General features: G+C 44.0%; 1 long non-coding RNA gene across 1 annotated transcript; it reads left to right on the top strand.

Moving 5' to 3' along the window:
* The first annotated feature begins 293 nt into the window (after positions 1-293).
* Positions 294-26569, top strand: LOC120979230. Its single transcript, XR_005774259.1, has 3 exons — positions 294-304; positions 6168-6174; positions 26444-26569. It is a non-coding gene; the product is annotated as an uncharacterized LOC120979230 (long non-coding RNA).
* The last annotated feature ends 1425 nt before the right edge of the window (positions 26570-27994 follow it).

The following is a 27994-nucleotide window of genomic DNA, read 5'->3' as shown; positions in this document are numbered from 1 at the left end:
CAGCTCTATTTTCTTCAGTGCTGGTGGGCGCCCATATGGTCTCGTTTTCACCTCCACTTGGTGTTTGTAGGTGTTATGACCTGTTTGTTCTTTTCTTACAGTTATGGCTTCCCCTAAGGATTCTGATCTGCGGAAGTCCGGGGCCAAAAGGAAGCATTTGGCCTGTTACGATTGTAACACACCTTTAGACGACAACTGCCCTTACTCAAGGTGTCAGAGTTGCCGCACACAGGCATCTACGGAACCCACGATGCAAGAGATGTTTCAGTGGACAAAGACCTACGTGGATGATTCCATTAAGGGAGTGGTGCGCCTGCTTAATGAGAGGCTACCAGGATCCTCTCAGACTCCCATGGAAGTGTCTGCACCGGTCGAGAGACCTACTCCCTGCTCGGTGGGGTCTTCTTCTGAGGAAGAAGAATTAACTTCTTGCTTTTTTCCCCCAGAGAAAACGCAGAAGTTGCTGAAGTCCATCAGGTCGGGGGACCAAGATGTTGACATGGGGGAGTCTCGACACAGCGTGTCTTTAGAGCGGATGAGACCCTCCTCTCTGTGATGCGTACAGAGTGGAGAAAGCCTGAGAAAGGCCCAGTCCTTACCAGGAAGTTTAAGCTCATGTATCCGATGGCTAAACCCTTGGTGGAATCGTGGGGTTCCGTTCCCAAGGTGGACATGGCAATAGCCAAGTTGTCCAGGCGCACTCTGGTCCCTGCAGACGATGGGTCTAGTCTGCAGGACCCTCTAGACCGGAGGGTAGAGTGCACCCTCAGAAGGGGTTACGCGGCGGCTGCTGCCTCCGCATCAACATCAATTGCGGCCACTGAAGTAGCCTCCTTTCTACGCTCCAAACTCAACCAGATCCAGACGGACGTGGACCAGAGCGTTTCCAGAGACGACATCTTGGCAGCCTTTAAATCAGCCAATCTGGCTATGGATTTCTTGGTCGATTCCACCCAGATGCAGCTAAAACTGGCCGCCAAAACAATGGCTCTAGTTTCAGCTGCCCGCAGACCACTTTGGCTGAAGCCATGGATCACGGACAACGCGTCCAAATTCAATCTTTGTGGGCTCCCCTTCGAGCCGGATAGGCTGTTCGGGTCCGAATTGGACAGAATCATGAGAGGGACTCTCCGACAAGAAAGGGAAGAGTCTCCCCCAGCAGCCCTTTCGGGGTCGCCCCAGACAGGATAAAAAAGACGGAGGCCGTTCAAGGCAGCAGGCTAGGCGCAGAGATTGGGGGGGGCCGCCTCGTAAATTCTCGAGACGCCCCCGCAAACCCACCAGGGAGGCGAAACCCTCGCTGACTATGGGCCTCCCCGAGGCTCTTGGATAAGCCCTGCTGCCCCTGCAGTATCTCCTCTAGATTTTCCCGTACCCCTCCCCCAAATTCCCGTGGGGGGCCGTCTCTCCCACTTCAAAAACTTTTGGGCCCAGCAGATTGCAGATCCCTGGGTTCAGGATATAATTTCTGCCGGTTACCGGGTAGATCTCATCTCCCACCCTCCGGAGAGATTCATCGCCACACGAAACTTCGGGCCTGCCAAACAAAAGATCCTAGAGTCTTATATTCAGGACTATATCTCCAAGGGAGCCCTGGAGGAGGTGCCGTCAGGGGAGAGAGGCCTAGGGATTTATTCTCCAGTGTTCCTGGTTCCCAAGAAGACGGGAGATCTCCGGATGATCATCGACTTGAGATTCCTCAATCGATTTATAAGGAAAACCAGGTTTCGGATGGAAACCATAAGGTCAGTCAGCCATATCCTCAACAATGGAGACGTCATGGCTACTCTGGACCTCAAGGATGCGTACCTTCACATCCCGATCCATTCCACTTCCCGGAAGTTCCTCAGGATCGCGGTCCAGATTTTAGGGGTTCGCAGGCACTTTCAGTTCGCCGCGCTTCCCTTCGGAATCTCTTCTGCCCCCCTTATCTTCACCAAGGTGGTGGTGTCGGTGGTGGCAGCTTTGAGACTTCAAGGACTGACCATTATTTCTTATCTGGACGATTGGCTTTTCATAGCCTCTTCAGTTCCGATCCTTACCCACCATCTTCAGATCGCAATCTCCTTTCTCCTCCGCTTGGGCTGGATTATCAACTGGCAGAAGTCAAATGTGAGCCCATCGACTTCAATCCATTATTTAGGATTCGTGGTCGACTCTGTGGAGATGTCCCTCCGGTTGACTCTAGAAAGGAGAGCGCGGATTCAGGACCTCGCAAGAGTCCTTTTTGTCCCTCGTCGAGTCTCTATCCGGACTCTCATGAAGATGCTGGGGCTCATGTCAGCTGCTGTGGACGCAGTCCCTTGGGCGTTATGGCACCTCCGTCCTCTTCAGTCGGAGGTCTTACACTTATGGAACGGCAGCCCTGCGGGGCTAGATTCCCTGTGCTCCCTGTCCGGTCAAACCGGGATTCCCTCAGATGGTGGTTTCAGCTACCAGCAGGGAAGTTTATGACCCAACCAGCTTGGGTCATATTGACTACAGACGCGTCCCTTGTAGGCGGGGGCGCTCACTTGGATGGATCCCCAGTACAGGGATCTTGGTCTCCTCTGGAGCGGCGTCTCTCTTCCAATCTTCGCGGCATGCGAGCTATCCGGCTAGCCCTCCTTCACTTTGCCCCTCAGATCCGGGGCAAAGCAGTGAAAGTCCAGTCAGACAATATGACACAATATGACTGCGGTTCTCTATATAAACAAGCAGGGAGGCACAAGATCATTGCCCCTTCTGTCAGAGATCGGGGTAATTCTTCGGTGGACAGAGACGAACCTTTCCCATCTATCTGCCACTCATATTCGAGGCTCCCTCAATATGATAGCGGACCGCTTAAATCGAGGATTACCGACGGTGGAGTGGTCTCTGCATCCGGAGATCTTCAGGCAGTTAGTTCACAGATGGGGTATGCCAGAGGTGGATCTCATGGCAACCAGGTTCAACGCCAAGGTGCTGAGGTTCTGTTCACTGTACAGGGAAGACAACCCCCTGGCGATAGATGCTCTGTCGATACCGTGGAGGTTCAGGCTGGCTTACATCTTCCCTCCGTTTTCCATGATACCGAGGGTATTGATGAAAATCCGTCAGGATCAGGCCTCGGTAATAGCCATCATACCGTTCTGGCCCAGGAGATCCTGGTTTACCCAGCTCATTCAGATGAGTCGGGGACAATACTGGAGACTCCCCCCGGAGCAGACCCTGGTGTCGTGGGACACTCACCTCTGCCCAGATCTGCACAGGTTCAACCTGACAGCCTGGAGGTTGATCAGTCCCTTCCCAACATAGAAGGGCTTTCCGAGTCGGTCCTGAGAACTTTGTTGCATTCCAGAGCAGAGTCTACAAAGAAGGCCTACTCCAGGATCATGAGAATCTTCGTGTCATGGTGTGATTCCAAACAGGTGGCGTCTGCAGATCCGCCCCTTCTTGCGATACTACAATTCCTTCAAGATGGATTAGATAGAGGTCTTTCTCCAGCTACCTTGAAGGTACAGATTTGTGCCATCTCGGCCTGTCTCAACAGGCCACATTCTCGGGACCCACTCATCAAATGCTTCCTGAAGGGAGCTGAAAGACTAAAGCCTACTATACTGAAACCTATTCCCCAGTGGGATCTTTCAGTAGTGCTCAGGGGGCTAGCATCTCCCCCCTTCGAGCCATTGGAGGAGGTGGAATTCAGATTTTTGACTTTAAAGATGGTTTTTCTTCTGGCTGTAGCTTCAGCCAAAAGGATCTCTGAATTGCAGGCTTTTTCTGCAATTCACCCTTACATTATCTTCCTACAGGACAGAGTACTCCTGAGGTTTTTACCCTACTTCAGGCCTAAGGTGCCTACCTTCCAAAATATCAACCAGGTAATCTCTTTACCAGTTTTGTTTTCAGCCTCCTCCTCTGATACTTCAGCAAGAGACCCGCTGGATATTTCAAGGTGCCTCCAGGTCTATGTGGATAGATCCAGAGAATTCAGGATAGATGAGAATCTCCTTATCCTGTTTGCCGGTAAGTCTAAAGGCCGTAAAGCGTCTAAAGCTACCATTAGTCACTGGATCAAGGAGGCCATTAGGGAGGCTTTCGTCTCCCAATCCCTAGATCCTCCGGAGTTTGTGAGAGCCCATTCTACTAGGGCTGTCTCCACCTCTGTTGCGGAGAGAAGACTTCTTCCCTTAGAGTTGATCTGTCTCCTGGAGCTCGGAGTCAAACTTCATCTCCCATTATAGGATAGATACTAGGATGGCAGAGTTTTCGGCTTTTGGGCAGACAGTTCTTAGTTCTGCCAGGCATGAGGACCCTCCCTAGGGGATTCTTCTTGCTATCTCCCCATCTGTGCTGCTGGTAGGACTTAAGGGAATCGTTAATTTCTAACGATAATTTGTTTTCCCTTAGTCCTAACAGCAGCACACAAATATCCCACCCTAAATACATTATGCTTGTTAAAAACACGGTGGGCTGGGGGGTGATCTCCTCCTTTTCAGGGAGCTGAAGATCGTTTATAGGTTCTTGGGCTCATTAAAAATTCCGCCGGTCCTACCAGTCCATAGGGGCAGTTAACCCCATCTGTGCTGCTGTTAGGACTAAGGGAAAACAAATTATCGTTAGAAATTAACGATTCTTTTGTTTGTTTACGCATATACTCATTGCAAGTATTACAGTTCTTTATTGCCTCTATAATCGCTGGGCCCATGTGTGGCCAAAAGATGACATCCTTGGACTTGCGAAGGCATGCTTCTGTTCCTAAGTGGCTAGAATGAGTCCTCGCTATAATTTCTGGGTGCATGTTTTTTGGTATGATGACTCTGTGTCCTTTATACAGAATTCCATTTTGTATGCTTATCTCATCTCTAAAGCCCCAGTAGTCCCTGATACAAATCGGTCTGGCCATCTTGTAAGAACAGTAGTTTTTAATGCTTGCAAGACTTCATCTTGTTCTGTGAACTTCTGAATTTGTTGTAGGCGCAAATCAGACACTCTTAGATATTCTGCAAAGTTTATCTCTTCCAGTTCCTTAGAAAATGCATCCTCTGATTGCATCAAGAAAATCTCATAATCTGGGGTGTCCTTGTCCATTGTTTTGTGAGGTAATGCTGCTCTTGATAAGAAGTCTGCAATATACAGTACAGACCAAAAGTTTGGACACACCTTCTCATTCAAAGAGTTTTCTTTATTTTCATGACTATGAAAATTGTAGATTCACACTGAAGACATCAAAACTATGAATTAACACATGTGGAATTATATACATAACAAACAAGTGTGAAACAACTTAAAATATGTCATATTCTAGGTTCTTCAAAGTAGCCACCTTTTGCTTTGATTACTGCTTTGCACACTCTTGGCATTCTATTGATGAGCTTCAAGAGGTAGTCCCCTGAAATGGTTTTTACGTCACAGGTGTGCCCTGTCAGGTTTAATAAGTGGGATTTCTTGCCTTATAAATGGGGTTGGGACCATCAGTGGCGTTGAGGAGAAGTCAGGTGGATACACAGCTGATAGTCCTACTGAATAGACTGTTCGAATTTGTATTATGGCAAGAAAAAAAAAGCTAAGTAAAGAAAAACGAGTGGCCATCATTACTTTAAGAAATTAAGGCCAGTCAGTCAGCCGAAAAATTGGGAAAACTTTGAAAGTAAGGGCTATTTGACCATGAAGGAGAGTGATGGAGTGCTGCGCCAGATGACCTGGCCTCCACAGTCACCGGACCTGAACCCAATCGAGATGGTTTGCCGGTGAGCTGGACCGCAGAGTGATGGCAAAAGGGCCAACAAGTGCTAAGCATCTCTGGGAACTCCTTCAAGACTGTTGGAAGACCATTTCAGGGGACTACCTCTTGAAGCTCATCAAGAGAATGCCAAGAGTGTGCAAAGCAGTAATCAAAGCAAAAGGTGGCTACTTTGAAGAACCTAGAATATGACATATTTTCAGTTGTTTTACACTTGTTTGTTATGTATATAATTCCACATGTGTTAATTCATAGTTTTGATGCCTTCATAGTCATGAAAATAAAGAAAACTCTTTGAATGAGAAGGTGTGTCCAAACTTTTGGTCTGTACTGTACATTTCTGATCCTTTTTTATAAACCACATTAAGGTTGTATTTTTGCAACTGTAGCATCATGCGCTGTAGATGTTTTGGTGCTACTAGGAGAGGTTTTTTAAAAATGCTCTCTAGTGGCTTATGATCAGTCTCAATGTTAATAATATTTTTTCCATGTAAGTACTGATTAAACTTCTGGCATGCATATACAATGGCAAGACATTCCTTTTCAATCTGGGCATATCTTTGTTCTGTTGAAGACAGTGTACGTGATGCAAACGTCACTGGCTGACCTCATTGCAAAAGTGTTGCTCCAAGACCTTTTTCACTGGCATCACATTGGACTGTTACTTCTTCATTGACATTGTAGTATCTCAAAACTGGATGTTTAGTAACAATATCTTTTATTTGCTTGAGGGCTTCATCATGGCTGGATTGCCAGGCCCACAAGCTGTCTTTGTCTGTCAGTCTGCATAGTGGTTCACATACAGTACATCCGAAAGATGTGGTAAGAATTTTGAAAGGTAGTTTACAAACCCTAGCAGTCTCTGAACTGCTTGTACATTGTCAGGCTTTGGTACCTCTAAAATTGCTCTGACTTTTTCTGGATCAGGACACAGGCCTTCTGCTGTGAGTAAATGTCCCATGTATGGTACCGAAGATAGCCTCAATCTCAGCTTCTTTTTATTGAATTTTAGGTTCCGCTTTCGTGCTCTCTCTAAGAGTCCAATCAAATTCTTGTCATGATCCTTTGTGGCCTTCTCTGTAGTGTCACCACAGCCATACACCAATATATAATCTGAAATAACTTCCACTCTGGGCAGATCTTCTACTGCTTCATGTTGTCTACGTTGATATTCTTCTGGTGCAGTAGCAATCCCAAAAGGCATGCGTAGCCATCAGTAACCCCCAAAGGGAGTCCAGAATGTAGTGAGATAACTGCTTTTAGTGTCCAGTTTTACTTGATAGAAGCCATCCTTAGCATCTAAGACAGAAAATACTTTTGCATTTGTTAAACTTTCAGGATTTCCTCTATAGTGGGCATTGGAAAATTTGAGCATTTTAGTTCTTTATTTAAGTCTTTGGGATTAATGCATATTCGCAGCTTGCCTGGTTTCTTAACAGCAACCATACTACTTATCCATGTCGTAGGTTCTATGAGCTTTTTTATCACTCCCAGTGTCTCTAATCTCTCTATTTTCACCTTTAAGTCTGCTTTAAGTGGAGCCGGCACTCTACGTGGTTGGTGTTGAACAGGAGGTATTGCTTCATCTATTTCTAGGTGATACTCTCCAGGTAGACACCCTAGTCCTTTGAAAATGTCTCTATATTCAGTGAAGTTGTAGTTGTTTGCTGGTCATCATGTAATAATACATTATGTTCTACATTCAGTGTAAGGAGGCCCATTTTCTGACATGTTTCTGCTGAGGGTACTTTCACACTTGCGGCACAACGGATCCGACATGCTGTTCACCATGTCGGATCCGTCCTGCGGCTATTTCGCCGTGCCCCCGGGCCGCCTCTCCGTCCCCATTGACTATAATGGGGACCGGGGCGGAGCTCCGGCGGTGCACGGAGAAAGCCGCCAGACTAAAAAACCTGACATGCAGTAATTTTAGTCCGGCGGCTTTCGCCGTGCACCGCCGTGCTGCGCCGGAGCTCCGCCCCGTCCCCATTATAGTCAATGGGGATGGAGCGGCGGCCCGGGGGCACGGCGAAATAGCCGCAGGACGGATCCGACATGGTGAACAGCATGTCGGATCCGTCCTGCCGCAAGTGTGAAACTAGCCTGAGAGAAGTGGTTTGTGTTTACCTTGGACAACTTGGAATTGCAGTGTATATGTTTTATCTTTATATGTACAATTTAGATTACATTGGCCCATAGGTATCATATAGGTATCATTGTACCATTTTAATTTGACATTACTCTTCTGTAATGTTGGCTTTCCTTCTTTAACAATTTTGCAATAGTCTTTGTATGTCATAAGGTTGCAGGTGGCCCCACAGTCTAACTGACAGTGTAACCTTTCCCCTGCTTCTCTGTCAATGCTGAGTTCTAGTGGTACAAACCACTGTGATCCTGGACTGCTTACTGCTCCTATTTGATGAATAATAGTGAATACTGATTCTTCTGAGCTGCTGCTCTTGATCTGTGCAGCCATATGTATTCGGGCATTTGCTTTCTGCCTGCATACTCTAGAAAAATGGTTTTGCTTTTTGCATTTACTACAGGTTTCTCCATATGCAGGACAGTGGTCTCTCCCCCAGGGGTGGTTGTTTCCACAGTATCTACATCTGATTGTTTTTACTTTGCTTTCTTTCATGGGCTTTTTATATGTTTTAGCGGTATAATGTACAGCTTCAGTTTCACTTTTGCTTTCTTGCATTGCTTGTATTTGCATTTCTGTAAGTTCATGGCTTCTACACATGTCAATGGCTCTCTGTAGGTTCAGGTCTGGTACTCTGAGCATTCTCTTTCTAGCAGTAATGTCTTTTGATCCCAGAACTATTCTGTCTCTGATAAGTTCATCATGTAATACTCCAAACTCACATGTAGCGGCAAGCTGCCTCAGTCTAGTCACATACTGATCTATAGTTTCCAATGGGCCTTGGTTTGTGGTATTGAATATGTACCTCTCATAAATGATGTTACGTGAAGGCATAAAATGGCTCTGTAATGCATCCAGAGTTTTCTCTGTGTCCTGCTTGTCGGCATCAGAGAGTGAGAGGTGCTGATAAATGCGCAGACAGTCTCTCCCCATCACTGAGCGCAGTGTCGCTGTCCTTACCTTGGAGTCTTTCTTATCAAGTTCCAGACATCCCAACCTGCAAAAACTCATTTCAGGGAGGTGCACTTCTCATTTCAGGGAGGTTTTCTTTCTTTTTTTCTTTCACAAACTTTTTATTACATTTTCCAAACATAATCAGTATCTGCACACTTTGCTCTATGGTGTGGAGGACTGGGCTCATTACCCTGCCCCAAATTATCATATTTATGTATATGATTAAAGGTATTCTGTCACCACCTATAAGCCCTGTGAGCGAAACATATGCTCATGTCCAGGGTAGCATTCTGATTTCTAAGGTGGCCTTATAAAAGCTATTTGTGGCTTTATTCTGCGGAAAAACAGGTTTTACTAACCTGTCAATCATTGAATTAAGGTGCCCAAGCAGGGGAGGTCTGTGGATGCATGGTGCCCGGCCGCACGCATCGCCGTTCGTGCCCAGCGCCACCTCTCCCTCCCTCCCCCTCCTCCCGCTTTGAGATCCCGCGCGTGCGCACAGGCTCAGCCTGATGCGCCGTTGCGGACTGCTGGCATCGGCTTCTTCTTGCACTGTGCGCACGCGCTGAGAAGGGGACACTGCTACAGGTTGCCGGAAAGGTTTACTGCGAGTAAACTAGAGATGGGAAGTTCGGATCGTTCACATGAATCGGTTCATTTGAATCAGTTCATTCAAATGAACCGATTCATGAATCGAATCTTCGGTTCATTCGCTGAGCTGACAAGAAGCAAGTAAACCGAAGCTTAGGTTGCGCAATGCGCATGCGCGGATGCTTCCATTCACTTGCTGACTCGCTGAGTCGGCTCTTGGTCTGAGTCAGGAAGTTTATTCTATAAAACCCTGTGTGTAATTATCTACCCCACTGTAGGAAAAAATCAAGCATCGGGGGGGATTTAACACTGGGGTAAATAATATAATTAAAATGGAGGGTTAAATGTGTAAATGTATTTAAAAAAAATACATCTCTCTCAATAGTTATATAGCTACTGAATGAGACAGAAGAAGATGCATCTCCTTGAGAAGCCAATTTGACCCTAAAGGGTTAATTCAACCTGTAATCTAAACACTGTGTCATCTGTCACTTCTCTTATCTCTCTGCTCTGCTATCAGTAAACTCCCTGAACTTCAGGGAGACTTGAGATCCCTGAAGTTCAATTGCCACCTCATAATCTTCCCACTGGGATTTGAAATATGTCCAGTTAACTGCCAGGTCCCCTTTACAGTCCATGGGAGACGGCACAGGGAAGTTGTTAGCAGCCATTTTCTGTAACACTGTGTGTCTCTTATTAATAAATTACCAGAGAAACAATTCTTGTTGATGTTTTGTTCTGATATTAGGACTTTAGTGGTTTCTAAAACACCAAATCCCTCTCCACTTCTGACACCATGTTTCCTGTGGCGATGTGAGGTAATTCAACAAACTTTATTCAGACACAAACAATATAACAAAGGTTATAAACTGTCATATCTATATAGCCTACAGGTGGCAGTGAACATGTTAACATGTATAACTCCTAACAGTTATCAGCCAACCTCCACGGGATAAATGCAAGTACAGGCCCCAACCTTCCTACTCCGCCTGTGAAAGTCCCCCATCAGTAACAACGGGGCATTTAGTAAGAACTTTCCTCAATTGTATCTCCGACCTGCATCGCTCGTCTTAAAGGGCCATACACCCGCAACGGTTGCCCATAGCAACCCCATTCAAAAAGGGTTTAAAGTCAAATTTAGCCTGCAGCATTTAAATAAACTGTCATTATCATGTCTGCTCAGGAAGAAGCCGCGCAGTCTGTCCTCAGCGGATCCCCTGTAGCAGCCACCGCTGGCTCCAGTGCACTACCAGCCGCTGCAGCAGCCAGCATAATGCCACTAACCATGCCCTACTACTTTGGGGCCCCTTGGTTCCCCCGATACTCTGGGGAAGCTCACACCCTAAGAGACTTTAAAGAGAAAATGTGTGCCTTGTTCAGATTGTACCCTGTCTCCACAGAGCAGCAAATGGAAATACTCCTAGCCCAATTAGAGGGAGCTGCACTCCGGGAGGTGAAGTCCTGGCCTAGCTGTGAAAGGAGAACACTGGGACAGATCTTTGAGAGACTCTACACCACCTTCAAACCCAAGACTGTGTCAGAAGTCAAAATGGGGTTCTTCAGCACGAAACAATCCCAAGTGTCACCTTCCTAGACTTTAAAGAGCTAGCCATTAGCATTCTGGGAAAGAGTCCGCAGTCAGAGCCTGCTGAATTTGCTGAAGCTCCTGTCCATACGCCTGCTACCCTTTCCACGTGTTGTCCGGTAGCCAGCCAGGCAGCTCAAACTCCAGTCCCTGATGCCGTAGCAACCTTGACAGAACAGGTTAACTTTTTGACAAAAAGCCTGGAGAATTTGTGTCAGAAATTAGAACAGTGGGAGAAGCCTTTAACCCCTTAAGGACATAGGACATACCGGTACGCCCTATTTCCCGAGTCCTTAAGGACCCAGGACGTACCGGTACGTCCTAACTTTAAATAGGCATTCCGGCGCCCCAGGGGTTAATCTGAACAGGATGCCGGCTGAAATCATTCAGCCGGCATCCTGTCACAACGCCAGGGGGAATCATGTGACCCCCCCGTGTCGGCGATCGCAGCAATCCGCAGGTCAATTCAGACCTGGGGTTTGCGACGCTTTTTGCAGTTTCTGATCCCCGCGGTCCCTGACCGCGGGGATCAGAAACTTTAGAGTGCCTAAAATCAATATTTTTCACCCCCCCCCCTGCACCCCTGCACGATTTGATGCCGGCGGGTGGTGCGGGGGGGGGGGTGTCGCAGGCGGTGGGGGCGTTGCGGGAGGCGGGTGGTGCAGCAGGCGGGATCGCGATCCCCCGCCCGCCTCCCCTTGAATGATCGTTGGCTTCTAGTGGGTATACCAGGGTGCCAGCACATTGCTGGCACCCTGGTATAAACAGCTGACATCTCGCGTACGGACCGCTGTATGGAAAAAGTTAACTGTCATCGGTCAGGGAGCTCCCTCCCTCTCCATCGGGGGGCTGCTGTGCCTTTGCATCCCCCCGATGGAGAGGGAGAGAGCCCCCCGACAGCCCCCCTCAGCCCTGTGCTTACCCTTCCCCGTCTGCGAAGTTGTGGCAGACGGAGAAGGTTCCCATGGCAACAGGACGCCTAAAAGCATAGATCTGTTCAGTGTAAGTAAAATACAGTGCAGAGCCCTATATAGGGTTCTGTACTGTATTATACAGACATCAGACCCACTGGATCTTCAAGAACCAAGTGGGTCTGGGTCAAAAAAATGTAAAAAAAAGTGAAAAAAGTTAAGATTAAAAAAAAAAACATTTATCACTGAATAAAAAAAATAAAAAAATAAACTACACATATTAGGTATCGTCGCGTCCGTAACGACCTGATCTATAAAACGGTCATGTTACTTTCCCCGCATGGTGAACGCCATAAAAATAAAAAAATAAAAACTATGAGAAAATTGAAATTTTGCCCACCTTACTTCCCAAAAAAGGTAATAAAAGTGATCAAAAAAGTCGCATGTACGCAAAAATAGTACCAATCAAACCGTCATCTCATCCCGCAAAAAATGAGACCCTACTCAAGATAATCGCCCAAAAACTGAAAAAACTATGGCTCTTAGACTATGGAAACACTAAAACATGATTTTTTTTTGTTTCAAAAATGAAATCATTGTGTAAAACTTACATAAATAAAAATAAAGTATACATATTAGGTATTGTCGCGTCCGTATAGACCGGCTCTATAAAAATATCACATGACCTAACCCCTCAGGTGACCACCGTAAAAAAAAAAAAAAAAAAACGGTGTAAAAAAAGCAATCTTACGTCACAAAAAGTGTAATAGCAAGCGATCAAAAAGTCATATGCACCCCAAAATAGTGCCAATCAAACCGTCATCACATCCCGCAAAAAATGAGACCCTACTCAAGATAATCGCCCAAAAACTGAAAAAACTATGGCTCTTAGACTATGGAAACACTAAAACATTTTTTGGGTTTTAAAAATGAAGTTATTGTATAAAACTTACATAAATAAAAAAAATTGTATACATATTAGGTATCGCCGCGTCCGTGACAACCTGCTCTATAAAATTACCACATGATCTAACCTGTCAGATGAATGTTGTAAATAACAAAAAAAAAAACGTGCCAAAAAAGCTATTTCTTGTTACCTTGCCGCACAAAAAGTGTAATATAGAGCAACCAAAAATCATATGTACCCTAAACTAGTACCAACAAAACTTCCACCCTATCCCTTAGTTTCTAAAATGGGGTCACTTTTTTGGAGTTTCTACTCTAGGGGTGCATCAGGGGGGCTTCAAATGGGACATGGTGTAAAAAAAAACAGTCCAGCAAAACCTGCCTTCCAAAAACCGTATGGCATTCCTTTCCTTCTGCGCCCTGCCGTGTGCCCGTACAGCGGTTTACGACCACATATGGAGTGTTTCTGTAAACTACAGAATCAGGGCCATAAATAATGAGTTTTGTTTGGCTGTTAACCCTTGCTTTGTAACTGGAAAAAAAATATTAAAATGGAAAATCTGCCAAAAATGTGACATTTTGAAATTGTGTCTCTATTTTCCATAAAATCTTGTGCAACACCTAAAGGGTTAACAAAGTTTGTAAAATCAGTTTTGAATACCAGTCCATAAAAATCAGCCTTCCAAAAACCAAACGGCGCACCTTTCACTCTACGCCCCGCTGTGTGGCCGTACAGTAGTTTACGGCCACATATTGGGTGTTTCTGTAAACGGCAGAGTCAGGGCAATAAAGATACAGTCTTGTTTGGCTGTTAACCCTTGCTTTGTTAGTGGAAAAAATGGGTTAAAATGAAAAATTAGACAAAAAAATGAAATTCTCAAATTTCCTCCCCATTTGCCAATAACTCTTGTGCAACACCTAAAGGGTTAACAATGTATGCAAAATCAGTTTTGAATACCTTGAGGGGTGTAGTTTCTTAGATGGGGTCATTTTTGGGTGGTTTCTATTATGTAAGCCTCGCAAAGTGACTTCAGACCTGAACTGGTCCCTAAAAATTGAGTTTTTGTAAATTTCAGAAAAATTTCAAGATTTGCTTCTAAACTTCTAAGCCTTATAACATCCCCAAAAAATAATATATCATTCCCAAAATAATTCAAGCATGAAGTAGACATATGGGGAATGTAAAGTCATCACAATTTTTTGGGGTATTACTATGTATTACAGAAGTAGAGAAACTGAAACTTTGAAATTTGCAAATTTTTCCAAATTTTTGGTAAATTAGGTATTTTTTTGTGCAAAAAAAATTATTTTTTTTACTTCATTTTACCAGTGTCATGAAGTACAATATGTGACGAAAAAACAATCTCAGAATGGCCTGGATAAGTCAAAGCGTTTTAAAGTTATTAGTACTTAAAGTGACACTGGTCAGATTTCCAAAAAATGGCCAAGTCCTTAAGGTGAAAATGAGCCCGGTCCTTAAGGGGTTAATATTGGAGGATGAGACACCTATAAGAAAATAACTTTTCCCTCCTGACTACAAAGATATATATCCCAGAAGTCCTGGCGGGCGCCCAAATGACCACTCCAACGCCCGCAGGCGACCTATTTGCACCTACTGTCATAAGATAGGGCATACGGAACCAATGTGCTGGGGGTTAAAAGAGAGACCCTCGAGAGGTAAACCAGTAGGTCCACAAGATCCCAACTGGATGCCCAGATACGTAGGATCCCGCCTGGAAGTAGCAATTCGAATTAACGGAATTCCCTTTGTCGCCCTACTGGACACCGGATCTCAGGTCACTACCATCCTACAAGCTGCATTTGATAAATACTGGGACCAGAGCCAACTTACGCAACCACCAGAATCCTGGTTGGATCTTACAGCCAGCAATGGGAAACCCGTGCCAATACATGGTTATTGGGAGCCAACTCTGCAAGTAGGAGAAACCACCCTACCTCGACAAGGTATTATTGTTGTACAAGACGGAGACAAAGGTTGCTCTGCTTCACCTGCCTCCAAAAGGGTCATACAACAGGCCATCCGTGTGCTATGTAAAGAGAAAAAAGCAGACGGAGTAATCTGCATGGGTGTACAGGAAAGGTGGAGGGAAATGGGAAGAAATAGGCGCCAGGGGATAACCACAGGATGGTGTGGAAGGAGGAGAATGACAACTGCTGGAGAATAATGGAGAATAATAGGCAGCTCCCCAGACCCCAAAAAAGGAAGAATTCAGTACCCACTAGTGGACTGAGGTGAGAATAAAATCGTTGGTTGGCCAAGTATCTCAGGGATCCTGATAATACCCAGGGGGCGCCACATAGACTCCAGAGTTCCCTATAAAGTTATAGTGAATTACACTATTATCTTGGCAAAAGGTTGCACTTACTTTTCCGGGGAGGAGGGCATAGGATAAAGCTCAAGACACCTATACCTCAACCTCCCCCGCCGAGATTGCTTCACAAGATGTAATGATGGCTTCCTGGTCCCCAAAAAGGATGACACTGGGGCTCCAACGTATGCAGGAAGTCTTTTATTGGTTTAGCTCGACACGTTTCAAGAATAAATCCCTTTCTCAAGAGCATATACATGTAACAGAAAAGGACGGACTTATATAGGGGAATACAAACACATGATATGGGGTCATCATCCTTAGGGGAGGGGAGCAAAGGTCAAAGAATGATGTCATTTCCTGTCTACTGTTGTATTCATTAGGCATAATGGTAAAACCAATAAATTCAGTGATCTTGTGTTGACTCTTTGTCAAAAATGTACAGTAAATTCGTAGATGAAGGATATTTATGTAGCCATACCTAAAAGTTGAAGGAAAAATGAAATCTGAAGAGGTCTTGTTTTGCGTTCCACCGTGGAACGCAAAGGTGCTCCTGATGTGCGTTTCACTATGGAACGCAACACTCGGCCGAAAATAATAAGAGGAGGATGGACATTATTGTTTAGAAAACCGATGCGCTCAAAGTAAGAGGGCATCGGCTGGGGCCACTGTTAATGTGGGGCCTGGCAGAGTATAATCGCTCTGATGCGTTCCACTGTGGAACGCATCGGGCAGGAAGCATACTACATCGGTGTAACGTTACATTACCCTACTTCGTGAGATTTCCCAACCTCCTTACTTCCGGTCGCACCGCTAATGACGTGAGGAGGCGTTCCTGAGTTTTGACGATCTGCGCCGGAGAGCCTCAGTAGGGAAATATTGCGGCCCAGTGTGCAAGCGCGGCTAACTCCCAAGATCCATCCGATCTCCGCGCCTGCGCAGTGTGGGGGTAGGGAGATTTCATGGCCATATTTTCTGTTAAATATATATATATATATATATTTATAAATCCATAATTATTTATCTATAAATTTATCCACACTTTGCCTAGGGAGATCTCATGGCCATATTTTCTGTTAAATAAATATTTATTTAACAGAAAATATGGCCATGAGATCTCCCTACTCCACACTGCACAGGCGCGGAGATCGGATGGATCTTCTGGAGTTAGCCGCGCTTGCGCACTGGGCCGTAATATTTCCCTACTGAGGCTCTCTGGCGCATGCGCAGTGGGACACTGCAGCTAAACTCAGCTGTGAGATTTTTCCCTAAACTGTCCGTTTGCGCATGCGCAGATCGTAAAAACTCAGGAACGCCTCCTCACGTCATTAGCGGTGCGACCGGAAGTAAGGAGGTGGGGAAATCTCACGAAGTAGGGTAATGTAACGTTACACCGGCACTGATGCGTTCCACTGTGGAGCGCATTAGGCAGGAAGCATGGGGGCGGAGTCAATGTGTGAGAGCTCGTCCCAATCCACTAGTAAATGGGAGGCCTGAGCATTATACCGGTGCGTTCCACTCTAGGACGCATCGGTGGATGGAAGCAAATTAACTCTTTAACTGAAAAGTGGAATTAACTGGTAGTTGTTATATATATATATATATATATATATATATATATATATCTCATTCACCTGTTGGACATAAAACTGTGGGGTTATATTTTTAGGTATTGGGGAAAAAAATTAACATTGGGTATATGTGGTGACAATCATTCAGGGACATCAGCTAGGTGCAAAGGTGTTGGAGGGTAAATATGTATATATACAGTTGCAAGAAAAAGTATGTGAACCCTTTGGAATGATATGGATTCCTGCACAAATTGTTCATAAAATGTGATCTGATCTTCATCTAAGTCACAACAATAGACAATCACAGTCTGCTTAAACTAATAACACACAAAGAGTTAAATTAAATGTGACCATGTTTTTATTGAACACACCATGTAAACAGTATGTGAACCCTTGGATTTAATAACTGGTTGAACCTCCTTTGGCAGCAATAACTTCCACCAAATGTTTCCTGTAGTTGCAGATCAGACGTGCACAACGGTCAGGAGTAATTCTTGACCATTCCTCTTTACAGAACTGTTTCAGTTCAGCAATATTCTTGGGATGTCTGGTGTGAATCTCTTTCTTGAGGTCATGCCACAGCATCTCAATCGGGTTGAGGTCAGGACTCTGACTGGGCCACTCCAGAAGGCGTATTTTCTTCTGTTTAAGCCATTCTGTTGTTGATTTACTTCTATGCTTTGGGTCGTTGTCCTGTTGCAACACCCATTTTCTGTTGAGCTTCAGCTGGTGGACAGATGGCCTTAAGTTCTCCTGCAAAATGTCTTGATAAACTTGGGAATTCATTTTTCCTTCGATGATAGCAATCCATCCAGGCCCTGAGGCAGCAAAGCAGCCCCAAACCATGATGCCCCCACCACTAAACTTCACAGTTGGGATGAGGTTTTGATGTTGGTGTGCTGTGCCTCTTTTCCTTCACACATAGTGTTGTGTGTTTCTTCCAAACAACCCAACTTTGGTTTCCTCTGTCGACAGAATATTTTGCCAGTACTGCTGTGGAACATCAAGGTGCTCTTGTGCAAACTGCAAACGTGCAGCAATGATTTTTTTGGACAGCAGTGGCTTCCACTGTGGTATCCTCCCATGAAATCCATTCTTGTTTAGTGTTTTACGTATCGTAGATTCGCTAACAGGGATGTTAGCATATGCCAGAGACTTTTGCAAGTCTTTAGCTGACACTCTAGGATTCTTCTTCACCTCATTGAGCAGTCTGCGCTGTGCTCTTGCAGTCATCTTTACAGGACGGCCACTCCTAGGGAGAGTAGCAGCAGTGCTGAACTTTCTCCATTTACAGACAATTTGTCTTACCGTGGACTGATGAACAGCAAGGCTTTTGGAGATACTTTTATAACCCTTTCCAGCTTTATGCAAGTCAACAATTCTTAATCGTAGGTCTTCTGAGAGCTCTTTTGTGCGAGGCATCATTCACATCAAGCAATGCTTCTTGTGAAAAGCAAACCCAGAACTGGTGTGTGTTTTTTATAGGGCAGGGCAGCTGTAACCAACACCTCCAATCTCATCTCACTGATTGGACTCCAGTTGGCTGACACCTCACTCCAATTAGCTCTTGGAGATGTCATTAGTCTAGGGGTTCACATACTTTCTCCACCTGCACAGTGAATGTTTACATGGTGTGTTCAATAAAAACATGGTAACATTTAACTCTTTGTGTGTTATTAGTTTAAGCAGACTGTGATTGTCTATTGTTGTGACGTAGATGAAGATCAGATCACATTTTATGACCAATTTGTGCAGAAATCCATATAATTCCAAAGGGTTCACATACTTTTTATTGCAACTGTATGTAGAAATATAGAATTGTATAAGGATAAAGTAGGGATTAAAGTAAGAATAAAAGTCAAAAATAAAAAGTGAGAATGAAAGTATGCATATAAACATACACACACACACACACACACACACACAAATACATATTCATACATATACATACGTACACATATACATACATCACATACACAAAGAAATATTATGTGGACCCGTCTGGATATACACAAACTCTAGAACATATAGATAAAAAAAAAAATATTATAATAATAATATACAATAATATAAATATATATAAATATATATAAATATATAAGAATATATAAATATATAAAAATATATAAATACATAAATACATAAAATACTGAAGGAATTGAATAAATAAATAAATAGTATCGTACATCTCAAAGCATGTAAAAAACGACAGATGCTCCAGTAGGTGTCTGCGTATAAAAAACTCCAGTAAATAGATAAATGTAGTGCAATATAAATGCATACAATTACAGAATAGTCAATAAAATATGGATATCAGTATATTAAAATCTATTGGTAACGACGATAGTGGAGACTATATATAAAAATGCATAAAAGCAATTGGTTGAACAATCAGTGTCTCAAGGGTTATTAGTAGTTACTGTATTCGAGAGATTCATTTAAACCAAAGGGAGTCAAAGTGTTAAAACGAAAAATCCAGTACATTTCCTTCCTACAAAGTTGTTGGAAGGATTTTGGGACCCATTCAATTGGAGTTAAACATAGGAGGGATGCGTCGCCATCATGTTTTTGTGCAAAGTGTCTGGAAATGCTATGTTTGTTGTATTTTTTCTTAATATTGGAGCGGTGGGAGTTGAGTCTCTCTCGGATGCTTCGAGTGGTTCGGCCTATGTATTGTATCCCACACGGGCATTCCAACATGTATATTACATTTGTGGTGCCACAAAAGCCAGCAAAAAGATTATGACCAATCTGCCAAAGCAGAGCCTCTTGAAATTGGTGATTATGTGTGGCTAAAGAATAATCATCGCACCAGCAAGTTGGACAGTAAGTAGGAAAGAGATCCTTACATCGTTTCAGCTATCCCCAATTCAGCAACTGATACCTATGAGATCACCAGAGAAAACAAATCACCTCAAATAGTACATCGCAATCGCTTGAAACTGTGTAACAAGGAGGAAGATACTCCAAGGGGAATCCTTCCAGGTGAGACTGTTGCAGAGGAACATCAGCCTCCAATTCAAGTGTCTGAACTACCAGTTAAGCCTGTAGACTAGAGACTATGCAAACTGTTGAAAAACTGATAACGGAAGCAAATCCTCTAAAATGGTTCCTTACACCATGGTTAAAGGGTTTCTACCACCACATTTTGACCTAATTAGCTGTCAGACACTAGCGATCTGCTAGTGTCTGCTGTACCTAACCATGCTATTGTAATTCCTTTCTCTGCACGGTTACCCTAAAAAACGTAGTTTTATTGGTATGCAAATGAGCCTCTAGGTGCTATGGAGGCGTCTTTTCAGCACCTAGAGGCTCTGTCCACTCACCATTTCTGCCGCCCAGCGCGCTCCAGCCCGCCCCTCTACTCTAGATTGACAGCCTACTTCTCTCCATCTCGGCCGAATTCTCATGCCTGCGCCGTGTGCTTCTGTATTCGGCGCAGGCGCAGTGACTGTCTCCCTGCGCCGGCATCTTCACTGCGCCTGCGCCGATTACCGCGCAGGGAGCAGTCCAACAGTCACTGCGCCGAATACAGAAGCACACGGCGCAGGTGCAAGTAGGCTGTCAATCTAGAGCAGAGGGGCGGGCTGAAGCGCGCTGGGCGGCAGAAATGGTGAGTGGACGGAGCCTCTAGGTGCTGAAAAGACGCCCCCATAGCACCAAGAGGCTCATTTGCATACCAATAAAACTATGTTTTTTAGGGTAAAAACTGCAGAGAAAGGAATTACAATAGCATGGTTAGGTACAGCAGACACTAGCAGATCGCTAGTGTCTGACAGCTAATTAGGTCAAAATGTGGTGGTAGAAACCCTTTAAACATTGCTGTGCCTGTTCCATTCAGTGCAGTGTCACATCAGCCAGAGGAGCCACCTCAGAAAGAAGTTTCAGTAGTGCAAGAAATTCCAGATGTACCAAGTCCCCTTGGAAGAAGGACTGCCACTTCGCAGATCCAGTCGTATTACAAAGGGAAAACCACCTGCCCGTTATAGGGAGTATTTACTTCAGAATCAGTGGAGAATGCTTCCAGCTATCCCAGTTTAATTTGGATTACAATTTAGCTTCTTGGTGACACTACTGAGCCTGAGTAAGAGACTTCTTGACTCTGATTATTTGCCTTACTCCAAGGACTCTCTACAGTCTTCTTTGTTTTGTTGTCGCAACGTTCAAGCCTGTGCCCGGAGATAGACTGAAACGTACCTGAGCCTCTGTGTTGTTCATCATCTTTACTTCCCCTATGCTCAGGGAACGGACTCATGCCCTGTGAGCCTCCTGATTTTCACCCATGTTCATTATTTCCCCATTATGGACTATCCTAGTGTATAATTGTTCCGCTGTGCCAGGTCAGCGCCCCTGGTCATCAGTCTCCAGAGGGAAGAAACGACGCCCTTTTTCACTTGTTTATTACCATTTTTTAAGTTTGCCTTATATTTTCAATTGTGCCTAACCAATTGCTTTTAAGTCTCAAGAAAAAGCATTGTTATGGGTTGTGGTACTGTTGTTCATGCCTGCAGGATTGTTCTCTTTTTGTATCTTTCAGGAGACCTTCATCTTCGTGTCGAGGTCGACACGGGTAAGGGCTCTTTCACACTTGCGTTGTCCGGATCCGGCGTGTACTCCATTTCCCCGGAATTACACGCCGGATCCGGAAAAACGCAAGTGAACTGAAAGCATTTGAAGACGTATCCGTCTTCAAAATGCGTTCAGTGTTACTATGGCAGCCAGTCCTGGTTGAGCGGGGGAGCAGTATACTTACCGTCCGTGCGGCTCCCGGGGCGCTCCAGAATGACGTCAGAGCGCCCCATGCGCATGGATGACGTGTCCATGCGAGCACGTCATCCATGCGCGTGGGGCGCCCTGACGTCACTCTGGAGCGCCCGGGGAGCCGCACGGACGGTAAGTATACTGCTCCCCCGCTCCCCACTACACTTTACCATGGCTGCCAGGACTTTAGCGTCCTTGCAGCCATGGTAACCATTCAAAAAAGCTAAACGTCGGATCCGGCATTGCGCCGAAACGACGTTTAACTTAAGGCCGGATCCGGATTAATGCCTTTTAATGGGCATTAATTCCGCATCCGGCCTTGCGGCAAGTGTTCAGGATTTTTGGCTGGAGCAAAAAGCGCAGCATGCTGCGGTATTTTCTCCGGCCAAAAAACGTTCCGGTCCGGAACTGAAGACATCCTGATGCATCCTGAACGGATTTCTCTCCATTCAGAATGCATTAGGATAAAACTGATCAGGATTCTTCCGGCATAGAGCCCCGACGACGGAACTCTATGCCGGAAGAAAAGAACGCAAGTGTGAAAGAGCCCTTAAACAAGGGTGTATGCATTGTCCCACTAACCTTGTGGGTACTGCAAAATTGTTGTGTTATGCTTTGTATGCTTTATATAACCTGTCTTATGCTGCAGTGCATCTTTATGCATAATCCCTGCCAACAGATGTGTTAGATTGCATTAAACTGAGCCTACCACTAGGGGGAGATAACAAATATATATAGCCCAGCTCAGGACTAGTTAGTTAGTCTAGAGTGGGATTCCAGTTCAGTCTGAGTCTGTAGTCTTAGTCTGCAGTGTGTGCAGTCTAGCAGTGAGTCCTCAGGCAGTTCAGTCCAGTTCAGTCTGGAGTCTTCAGCCCTGAGTTGAAGTGGTCCACATACTCAGAAGGATATTAATCCAGAAAGCACTAAAGAAGCAGATACCCAAAGGGTTACGGCCATTGTTACATGCGCCTTAGGACCTTTGGAGTTACAAGCGAAGGATTTACCAGCCTCCGGCAGCCTCACTAACCTGCACTGGGATAACAGGGACCAGCATAAAAGTCCTCTGCCAGTAAGCATAAAAATCTATATCATTTAATAGCTTGAGAGACAGACACCACACCTGTCAGCAGTGGACCTGTTGCAGCTTTACCTCTGTCCATCTTAAAGAGACTGTTTTCTATATGGATGTAACTGTTACTAGGAGCAACGTTCAGTAAAAGTTATAAGCTGGATTGCACCATCCTTGCCTCAGTCTCCAGTTCCTCAGTTAACACTACAGTAAATGGTTGTACCACCACAAAATGTACTGGCGTCACGACTACAAGGGACCTTGCCATAGGCACATTAATACAAACCATCAAGGGCACCTCGAACCACCATCTGGTCTGTGTCCCTTACACCAGAGTGTGCCCCAGAGAATTCCTGTGCCGTTCTCCTTATCACTTATGTGAGCCTGCCCAGGGACGACATAACCGTGAGTAACCAGAACTGTATTTACCGCGGCCCACCTATTGCTCACACCGTAACCTCACATGTAATTCCCCTATTGGGCTGGCATACTGCAAATGTTTGGCTTGGCTGTAGGTTTCACAATTTTCATATACCACTCTCTGATCAATACATTTGTCACTGGATAATATTTAAATATGAACCAAGTGTGTGGTTTTACCAGGTTAAGTTGCTTTTTTGTTGCACGATAAATCATTTTGACGTTTTCCAGCAGTTTCTTGCAGTTTTTGCAATCTAGCCAGCAAATATCAGCAACATTTTCTTATCAATAGTAATTACTGAGCCTTTCTGTCTTCAAACCTCTTTAATAATGCATCACTTCCTAATGATTTAACGAGCATGACAGACACTGATGAATTTCAATTGCGGTCAGAATCTGCTATTGTATAAATGGGTATTGAGTTATGTCAATCTGTTGAAGGAATTTTTTGCTCATTTGGAATTTCCCCAAAGGTCTTTGGTTTCACATAAATGGTAGTGGTCTCATTATTTGTTTAAGGACTTGAGAACAGAAACCTTTAGGATTGATTTCTGCCACATCCCAGTATGTGCTTAAATAATATGCATTTACATTGATTCCGAATTTTGTGTATTTTCCCTTTCTTTTTTATAAAATGCACATCCAGAGCTTTAACTGCCAGTTCTCCTCAAGCCTTCATGAAAGGAAGGCGGTTACAAAATGATGGATGATTATGGTAATTGTGGCAAATACCATTTAACATATTCAAATGCCATATAATTCAGTCTGGGAATGGAAGCCGTATGATTAATGATTCCACCCACAGTAAGAATCCCGTGTGCCTTGTATTTGGTAACATAAAAAGCAAACAATACAGCACAACAAAAGCAGTGATAGGGTTAAACAATGAAGGCACAGCTGTACAATAAATAGAGGAATAATTAGTGCACTTATAGAATTTTATTTAGTTTAGTGGTATCTTTCCTTCCTCCATGCTGTTATTATTCCATTACTAAAGAAAACCTTCTCTTAACCCATCTTGGCTTCAAGTATGTATTATGTTTATTCTGATGGAGCTCAATAATATTCCTCTTCCTGTGACATCACCCCAGCGCTACGAAACACTAGTGACTGTCTATCTGCTGCCTCAAAAATAATGTCCTCTCTGAAACGCTTTTTACAGAAGCTGAACTTATGTTTCCACCATCTTGTATCGTACCTAAACCTGATATTTCCATCTCAGCACGCCTGCTGAATTGTGGTTATGAGTAAATGATTTTTAATGCTACCTGCACCAAACATTTACCGAAACCACCCTTTTCTGACCGTGCAAACCGGAAAAACTCTTATTGTTGCCCTGATCCATCATTAATCAGTCTTCGACTGATTAATCTCCTTTCTTTTATCTATCCTGAATACAGCAGCCAGACTTATCTTCCTGTCCAACTATTACATTGATGCCTTTACCCTGTGCTAGTCACAGCGTCGCTGTCCATCAGCTTATAGAATACAATTTATATGTATCCCCCTTACCCACAAGGATCTCAACAGAGCAGAAACCCCTACATTTCCTTCCTTATCTCTGTCTACTCGACTTTAAAGTGTAACTGCCTTTTTATTTTTTATACCCTAATGGTATAGTACACCCTACACAGTATTGAGTTGTGTTAAAAATAATAGCAGTCAGACACCACTAACCTGATCAATCACAGTTTTTGGTAGAAATGATATTTCTACATGGCAAATAATTTACTAGCAGGTGTAGTAGAGTAATAGAAATCCAACAGACCCAACAGTCATGACATGCATGCTGCTGATTCTCTGTAATTCAATCACTTATTGAAAGGGGCATGTTAAAAATAATAGCAGTGTGGGGTTCAATGAGTGAGATCATTCATTGTTTGAAAAACAGGTGGCAATTATTGCCCTTATTTAAGGAAGGAAGGAAGGTAGCAAATGTTGTACATGCTGGTTACAGTGCATTTCTCTCTGAAATTCAGAGGAAAATGGGTCATTCAAGATATTGTTCAGAAGAACAGAGTACCTTGATTAAAAAGTGGATTGGAGAGGGGAAAACATATAATGAAGTGCAGAAAATGATAGGCTGCTCAGCTAAAATGATTGCAAATGCTTTTAAATGGCAAAAAAAACCTGAAAGACGTGGAAGAAAGCAAAAAACTACCATTCGAATGGATAGAAGAATAGACAAAATGGCAAGGACTCAGCCAACAATCAGCTCCAGGAAGATCAAAGAAGGTCTAAAGTTACCTGTGAGTACTGTTACAATTAGAAGACACCTATGTGAAGCCAAGCTATCTGCAAGAAGCCCCCGCAAAGTTACACTGTTGAAAAAAAGACATGTGCTGAAGAGGTTACAATTTGACAAAGAGCACATTCACTGGCCTAAAGAGAAATGGCGCAACATTTTGTAGACTGATAAAAGTAAGATTGTTCTTTTTGGGTCTAGTGGCTGGAGACAGTTTGTCAGAGGACCCCAAACACTGAATTCAAGCCACAGTACACTGTGAAGACAGTGAAGCATGGTGGCGCAAGCATCATGCTATGGGGATGTTTCTCATACTACAGTGTTGGGCCTATTTATCGCATACCAGGGATCATGGATCAGTTTGAATACATCAGAATACTTGAAGAGGTCATGCTGCCTTATGCTAAAGAGGAAATTCCCTTGAAATGGGTGTTCCAACAAGACAACGACCCCAAACACACCAGTAAATGTGCAACATCTTGGTTCCAGACCAACAAGATTGACGTTATGGTGTATCCAGCCCAATCCCCGGATCTTAATCCAATAGAAATCTTGAGGGGCGACATAAAAAATGCAGTTTCTGAGGCAAAACCAAGAAATAAAGAAGAACTGTGGAATGTAGTCCAATTATCCTGGGCTGGAATACCTGTTCACAGGTGGCAGAAGTTGGTTGACTCCATGCAACACAGATGTACAACAGTTCTCAGAAACAGTGGTTATACAACTAAATATTAGTTAAATGATTCAAAGAAAAGCTAAATCTTCAAACATTTGTCAGTTTATATAGTGAATGTTTGAGTTTGGAAAGAAGAATACAAATACTGCTATTTTTTGAACAGTCTAATATTCACTTTTCTTCAATTGTTTTAGAGGAACAACATAAATTTGATATATTTTTCTTCATGTTTTGATTTGGAATAGAATGTGTAGTGTTCCCAATTCATTTGTGTGTATGGAAATAGAACCTATTAGAAGGATTTTGAGCTTTATTCACTTTTTTAAACACACTGCTATTATTTTTAACACAACTGTAAATGCTTTTGTTCTTTATAGTTTAATCTTTTTCAGTTTCACCTCATAATAACACCCAGAAATGCGTGTCACTTTCACATTGAGCAGGCCTCTTCTCACATCGTTGTCATGTGAAGGTTGCCTCCTCTCTGATATAAACAAGAGAGGGGGAGAGCACTGGGCTCGGGCAGAAAGTGGAGGGGGAAGGGCTGGTTTAGATGCTGCTTTCTCCTAAATGGTAGCAGCTAGAAACATGTGCAACGCGCCATCCCCCAGGGCCCCTTTGACGTCCCAGGTGTAGTAGGAATGCAGAGTGGTGTAGTGCGGCCTAAATTTCTCTTTATGTGTCACGGTGCTCCTACCTGGATACTGGTAGTCTAAACCGGAACAATCTAGAACTGCCACCCCTCCTTCTGGTAGGAAGCAGGACTAGCCTACTTCTTCCCAAAGGAGGGAGAATGGAATGGTGAGTTCCATTATATCTAAGTATAGCTCTACCATATACGCTGCATTACATGTAATAAACAGTTACATAACAAGATTAGGAATGCACAGTGTAGAGGACCTGGACAAAAATACATAAGATGGCATTTATGTTAGACCATTAAAGAGAGTAGCAGGGTGTAGGAATGGTAACACCACTGCAGGGTGTTACACATGTAACTGGTCTTGTTTGAAAGATGACATTCCAGGCTTTCATACAAGACCAGAATGACAGCTAAAATCCAAGCAACAGAGGAGAAATCACTGTTAGAAATCGAGTCGGGAATAATCGTGGGTAAAACCTGCTTTTAATTTCACTTTCAGCTGAATCCCGATTTCTATCAGTGATATCTTCCCCCGTACTGAACACATATAAAAACCATATCTCTAGCTGGTACCAAACCAGAGACATGAGCAGCTAAAGCAGCCCCACTTCCTGTCAGTCTGGAGGAGAATGAGGGAGCAGCTGCAGAGCTGACAGGAGGAAAGATATAATATATATATATATATATATATATATATATATAGTAATGTAGAAATGTGACATTATCATAAATGTGCTGACCCACATACAGTCCTGATCAAAAGTTTAAGACCACTTGAAAAATAGACAAAAAATCATATTTAGCATGGCTGGATCTCAACAAGGTTCCAAGTAGAGCTTCAACATGCAACAAGAAGAAATGGGAGTGAGACAAACTTTTTTTGAGCATTCAATTTAATGAAAACAACAAATAAACTGAAACAGGCTGTTTTTCAGCTGATCAAAAGTTTAGGACCACACCTCCAAAAAAAAACGAATCCCCCCCAAAACTCCCAGAAATCCAACTTCCAAACATGAACTCAGTAATGAGTAGCTCCGCCGTTATTGTTTATCACTTCAAAAATTCGTTTCGGCATGCTTGATGCAAGCGTTTCCATGAGGTGAGTGGCAACATTTCTCCAAGTGGTGAAGACGGCCGCACGAAGGCCATCTACTGTCTGGAACTGTTGTCCATTTTTGTAAACTTCCCTTGCCATCCATCCCCAAAGGTTCTCAATTGGATTTAGATCAGGGGAACACGCAGGATGGGCCAAAAGAGTGATGTTATTCTCCTGGAAAAAGTCTCTTGTCCTGCGGGCATTGTGTACTGTAGCGTTGTCCTGTTGAAAAACCCAGTCGTTACCACACAGACGAGGGCCCTCAGTCATGAGAAATGCTCTCTGCAACATCTGGACATAGCCAGCGGCCGTTTGACGCCGCTGCACTTCCTGAAGCTCCATTGTTCCACTGAAGGAAAAAGCACCCCAGACCATTATGGCGCCCCCTC

The sequence above is a fragment of the Bufo bufo genome, chromosome 9, assembly GCF_905171765.1.
Source record: "Bufo bufo chromosome 9, aBufBuf1.1, whole genome shotgun sequence".
NCBI classification, from domain to species: Eukaryota; Metazoa; Chordata; class Amphibia; order Anura; family Bufonidae; genus Bufo; species Bufo bufo.
The sequence above is the reverse complement of the archived record's forward strand: the minus strand, read 5'-3'. Positions and strand labels throughout refer to the sequence as shown.